This window comes from Manacus vitellinus, unplaced genomic scaffold (assembly GCF_001715985.3).
Source record: "Manacus vitellinus isolate BGI_N305 unplaced genomic scaffold, ASM171598v3 scaffold_10_pilon, whole genome shotgun sequence".
Classification (NCBI taxonomy): Eukaryota; Metazoa; Chordata; class Aves; order Passeriformes; family Pipridae; genus Manacus; species Manacus vitellinus.
In genome coordinates this window covers 14,085,385-14,091,384 of record NW_021938838.1, presented here as the reverse complement: position 1 = coordinate 14,091,384, position 6,000 = coordinate 14,085,385, and positions in this window count along the sequence as shown.

The window sequence follows — 6,000 nt, the reverse complement described above, 5'->3', positions numbered from 1 at the left end:
CTGGAAAAAAAACAAACACACCAACAAAACAAACCAGAACTCAATTATTTTTATCAAGCTGTTTACGACTTGATGAAAAGGAGGTTCCCTCAGTTTAGAGCGCAGTGCAAGTGACAGTGCAGTGTGACCACTGAGAGCTGTCAGAAATAGCTCTGAGGGAGAAAGGGAGAAAGTTCCAGCACTCTGCAAAAACCCAAGGGCAGGTTACAGGTAGCTTGTGAGCACCATTGCTCCTTGGAGTACAAAGCCAAGGAGGCAGAGCAGGGTCAACTTGTCCCTTCTCATTTAGAGGTCAAGAACCCAGCGCAAGTATCTGGCAAGGAAAAGCTCCAGGAGAATGCAAAGATGACTATGCCAAGAGGAAGCACTGCTGTAACTTCTTCCCACACAGCTTCAAAGCAATGCCCAGACCACATACACTGCCACTGGACAGATGCTCTCCTGTGCTCACGAGTCACAAGTTCTCCATTAACTGATGTCTGAGCCACACAATTCTATTCAGGATGAGTTTCAGATGAGCAAAGAATAAAGTACACTCAATGTTTTCCGGAAGGGAGAAGCTACTTGCAGAAGGCAAGAGAACACTGAAGAGAAGCAACAACTCTTCATGTCTCCTACCTGTCCCAGTGACTCTCTTGCCTCTCCTCAGAGCCACATTCTACACCTTCAACTGAAACTTCCAATATCTTTCAACTTTCCAAGGATCATACTGCATTTTCTTATAGTATTAAATAAATCCATTGCTTAGAGCCATAGATTTCCCCTCAATCCTTCAGACCTTCTTCTGCAGTTGTTCCCTTCCTTCTACCAGATTAATGAGATTAATTTCTAAAAGCATCTTGAAGTTATCCACTAAGATGTCCAAACTTACTTAGATCACAGCCCCTAACGCTCTCCCCACCCGCTCTCAGCCCTCCTCCTTACAAGGAAAAACCACCATCCACCTCTGGTTGAGGCTCACAACACCTCATTAAAGCATCTCCACCTCTCCCAGTCTTGCAGCTTGTTTTCAGATGGTCTCTCTGAAATACTGTCAGAGATAAAATCACTGATGTTGTGTCTCACCTACATCTTCTCTAGTCTTGACAAATACCAAGTACACAGTGATTTGCACAGCAGGTTCTCTGAGCCTTCAGCTTCAGTAAATTCTCAGCTATTTATACTTTTTTCCTCCATCCACTGTGTTCAGAAGGCTCCTGGTCCTCTCTTTTTAACTGCATTTCAGAAACAAGCTAGCAGGCCATGAATTACATCGCCCTTATGTTTTTAAAAACTCTGTCTTCAGTACCAACTCCCACACACCCCACGCTTGGAGTCCCCATAAAGTATCTTATGAGGACTGAGATGAAAATTGAGGTCATCTTTAAAATAGACGAGTTTTAGTTTAACACCAGTTTAATGGTTATAGAGCTTTGCACACCCGTTATTCCCCATATTTAATTGGGTTCTTGTTCTGCAATTGGAACCTCCCCAATAAGAGTCACAGACAGTATCTCCCCACTATCCTCTTCCACACACAGTGCCCTGCAATGTTGTTCTTGCCTTCATCACTCCCTAACAGGCAGTGAAACTCCACTCTTAAAATTTCTCAATCACCCAGCTGGACAAAACCAAGGCTGATCTGATCCAACACTGGCGACATACCTGCTTGAAGAAGGTCATACAAGATAAAGATTCCTTCCAACCAACACTTCTGACTCAATGTGCCTCACTAATATTCAAACTATGCACAGTAACTGATTAAGAAGTCCATTTAGTCAACAGAAAAAGTCAGGTCTGCTAATTAGAGTGTCTGCACCTCTTAAAGCTCTTTCTATATATAATTAATCACACAAAGTGCAGGTCTTCCAAAAATGATCTAAGCATAAGGCAAAAGCAGCAGCCATGGTTACATGACCCTATTTCCCAGGCAATTCAACAGCTACAAACCCTTAGAAAAACTCAAACTATGAAACAAGTATGTTCTGCCAGCAGAAGTTTGCTGTAATTGCTAAGCTTTAATTATTCCATGACAGATCAGACTTTCAAGGAACAGCAAATGACAGTGCTGGGACTTGTGTGCAACAATCAATATCGAAACATCACGTAACAGACTTGCTGAATTATGTCTGTGCCAGAACATTGGTCACAGTCTGCAGTCCCCTGAACCCACAGCAGTGCTTTGGAGAAGATAAATCACTCCTGAGGTGATGCCATACACTCTGACTGCTGCACATCTCTATTAAAGCACAGCTAGAAACAATTCAGCAATGCCAACAGTAACCACAGCTTCCAAAGCCCCCTTCCCCTAATGGGCACTAAGCTTACAGAGCTACCAGCCCTGCTCTTCCAGCCCCAGTTGTTCGTGGGACATGTTCATAGTGCTGAGAGAGCAGTTTAGACTGTAAAACATCAAATAAGCTGGAAAACCAGCCCAGCTGATGGATGGTTTATTATTCACCTATTACTTCACTCCACAGCAACAAACAACACTACAAATGGGGCCATGAAGAGAAGGCTTTTTAACAGCAACACCAAGTTAAAGCATTTACTGAAACGCACAGTATCTGCTGTGTTGGCTGATTCCATGTGCATTGCTTTCCTTACTTTTGATGTGAAAAACATGCTGGTTACAGCATAATGCTACTACAACTTTGAGACTATGCTTTAGATGATACCAACAATGATCTCAGCAGATGTATCTATTTTCTTATAAAACTTCAACTATTGTCTTTTAGCAGCAGGTGGGGAAAAACTGGAATTTCAGAGCCTTCCCATTTATAATGAACCAGAGTCAGCTTTACATCAGATTCTGTCTGCGTTAACAGAAGACACTGGCAGTACTTCCCTTTCTGCTCTCAGTTTGAGCAGCCAGGTTCCACACCCTATTCAGCACTGGGACCACAGTCAGTGCTTGACTGAATTCATCAACAGGAGCATTTTCGTGTTACCACAAGAAGTTAACTTTTTTTTTTCTGTATCTCTTGAAGATAAAGAGAACTAAGAAAGAGGACAAAAATTAAATTTGTATTTTTTCTGATTTGAAGACTGAGAAGGTGATTGGTCTAAACAAAGATGTCTTTACCACAAGGGTACTGCACTTCATGTCTAAAGAAAAGGCAACTGGAGCATTTTACAGCAGCACAGACAGTGAGATAATCTACTACTACTGTCATAAGCCTGTAACAGAAGCAGTAGTGTTGCTTGAGGTGTTGTTTATAGCAGCTTTACTTCTGCAGGAATAGAAGACATTTTAACAGCAGCACCACTTAAGTTCTAAGCCTTTCTTACCTTTCAAAGTCTGAATATTTATCAGCTTACCCTTTTCTTTTGACTTCAGAAAGCAAGCTACTTTCAGCTTCAGAACTGTAGATATTTTGAAACATAACCTGGTTATTATCAAGTGATACACAAGATCACAGTAAGACACATATCCTGATACACATGCTTGAAGTTTGAGGATCTCTTGGCAAAAGGCAAGTGAAGTGAAAAGAACATATGGCAAAAGCCCACCAGTGACATCCAGCAGGGCACACACTGAATTAGCACACAGTTCTTCTGTCAGATTCAATGCTGAATAAAGCTGTTTATGCTCTGTATCTTCCACTTAAATTAGTAACCTAGTAACACAAGATGGTATTTTCAAATGTTATTTTATCAAAAAAGCAACTGTGATGTGGAGTTCCGTGCCCATTTACGAGCAACAACCTTGAACAGAGGCCTTTGAAGTGGAAGATACTTTGACACTGGACAAAAGCAGCAGCACTCCATAATCAAGGCACAGAATATCCTGCCTTGTACATGTACAATAAGGTATAATCTCCTGCATGAACACAAGACAAGCAAATTATAGCAATTATGCAGCCATTCAGACTTTAGAAATGCCTGAGCCTTACCCACACTAGATACACTACAAATGTTGAAGAAAAAAGGAGAGTTGATGTAAAGGGTTTTCTGCTTTACTCGTTCCCTAACCTTTTCTCTCCTGAAGCGACAAGGAAGCAAGTGAGCAGTGGAGAAGGGACAAAGAACAACCTCCCACAGCTGCACCATCAGTTTCTGTTCAAGAGACGACAGCCTTTTTCTAGCTTTGAAGATAGCACTATCTTAAGTTACCACAGTTGTGGAAGTCACAACACACAGCAGATGACTTTGGAGGGGGAGTGAGGAAAGCTTGCTTTTGGTGGGGGATTTTGGTGTGCTTTTTTTTGTTGTTGTCTTTCAGGTTTTGTTTCTTTGGGGTTTTTTTATCAAGGCCAGTGAACCTTAAGTTGCTTTGGAAAACAATTTTATTTTTTTTTTAAACCCAAACAGCTTGAAGCCATCTGATCTGAGTGGGTAATATAAGTCAACCTGCAGATAACAATTGCTGAAGTGTATTACAGCAGCAGCAAACTTTATTCTGGCCTGTGCCTTTCCTCATGATAGCAACTACTCTTGAAACATGCACAGCAAATAGTACACCTATTGTGTACAACTTTCTGATTTTCTAATGCTCAGTTCCATGAGAAGACTTGATAACAGTCATATTTAGTTCCATATTTGACAATGAGCTACACTCTAGAGCTGGTTATTATTTTGGGCCCATGTGCTGAGTTATTCCACTCAAAAATCTGGTACCTTGCAGTATTGACATTGAGCAGAGTTGGAGTGAGCTTGTCAAGCTACCAAACAGCTCATACTCTGACAGCAGGTATCTTAAGCAGATGTAGAGTATAAACACAGAGTAGAAGGTTTTGCTTCCATTCTAATGTGCATTTTTGTCTAATCTCCAGAAGTCTTTTCTTTAGGTAACTGATGTGCTTACACAGCCTATTCCACACATGACACCTCAGTTTGCTCACATGCTTGTGTTTGATACCACAGCAAGTGAGACTTACCCAAGGAGGTTTTCCTGACTCCCCCTCCCAGCTGGATGTTGTTAGGACTATCTGTGAATAAATCACTGTTGAGCCACTTAAAATTAATGCTGCCCAAGAGAGAAGATGGGTTAGCTATGGAAGTGGACTGGGACAAGTGCCAGCCTGCAGATGAAGCCTGGTGCACACAATGCACTGCTGTGGGAGGCACTGAGAGAATTATCCCACAAAAAGAAGCATAAGTGTTTGATACCATACAGGAAGCATCACTCTGCAACACCAAAGGCTCCAAACCCTCTATTATATCTCACAGTACAGGAGCTCAAAGACAAACCAGAGAGATGAAAACATTTTTCACATGTTGAAACTGCTACTTACTGCCACAGGAAGCCACAAGACATTAATGAGATGGACTTTTTATTTAGGGCATCATCAAAAACAGCCAGAGCCCTCTTAAAATGAGTCTTGTTAAAGGAACTTAAGCATTCAGATTCAAGGTTTAAACCAAGCTTAGTCATAGGAAATCACAGTGGAGCCTAATTTGATAGAGGGGATTATCCCAAATTTAATATCTGTGATTATCCCAAGTTTAACACCTGTAAGTTTATTTTTTTCTGAACCACCTCATATCAGCTATTCTTAGAAAGAGACCATGAGACCATATAAGTCTCAGGCCAATTCTCATGGAAATGATAGGCAGAGAAAACTTGTGTCATTCCTCAGTCAATGACTACCACAAAATATTTATGTGGGGGACAGAGACTGCTGTCTACACAGATTTAGCATTTCTCATCACCCAATTCAGTATTTACCACTCCACTTTCAAGTATCATTACCACTCCCAGGATACAGGATTTAACTGATATCAACATCCATAACACTTTAAAAACAAAGCCTGTTCCAAAAGCCTAAGAACTGCACAATCTCTTCTTTATACATTATTCAGTTATTTTTTGCCTATCTCTATACTGCTAGTACTGTTTACACTCCACACTTAGATTAATTAACACATCATGATGGTTACAGCAAGTGTTGCTTAAAATTTTATTGAATATTAAATAACACTGAAGACACACTAAAGACTTGAGTTTTACAAGGAAACTTGATCACTCCCTTATTCTCATTGAAGACTGAAAAGCATTTATCACCAAATGTTATTTCC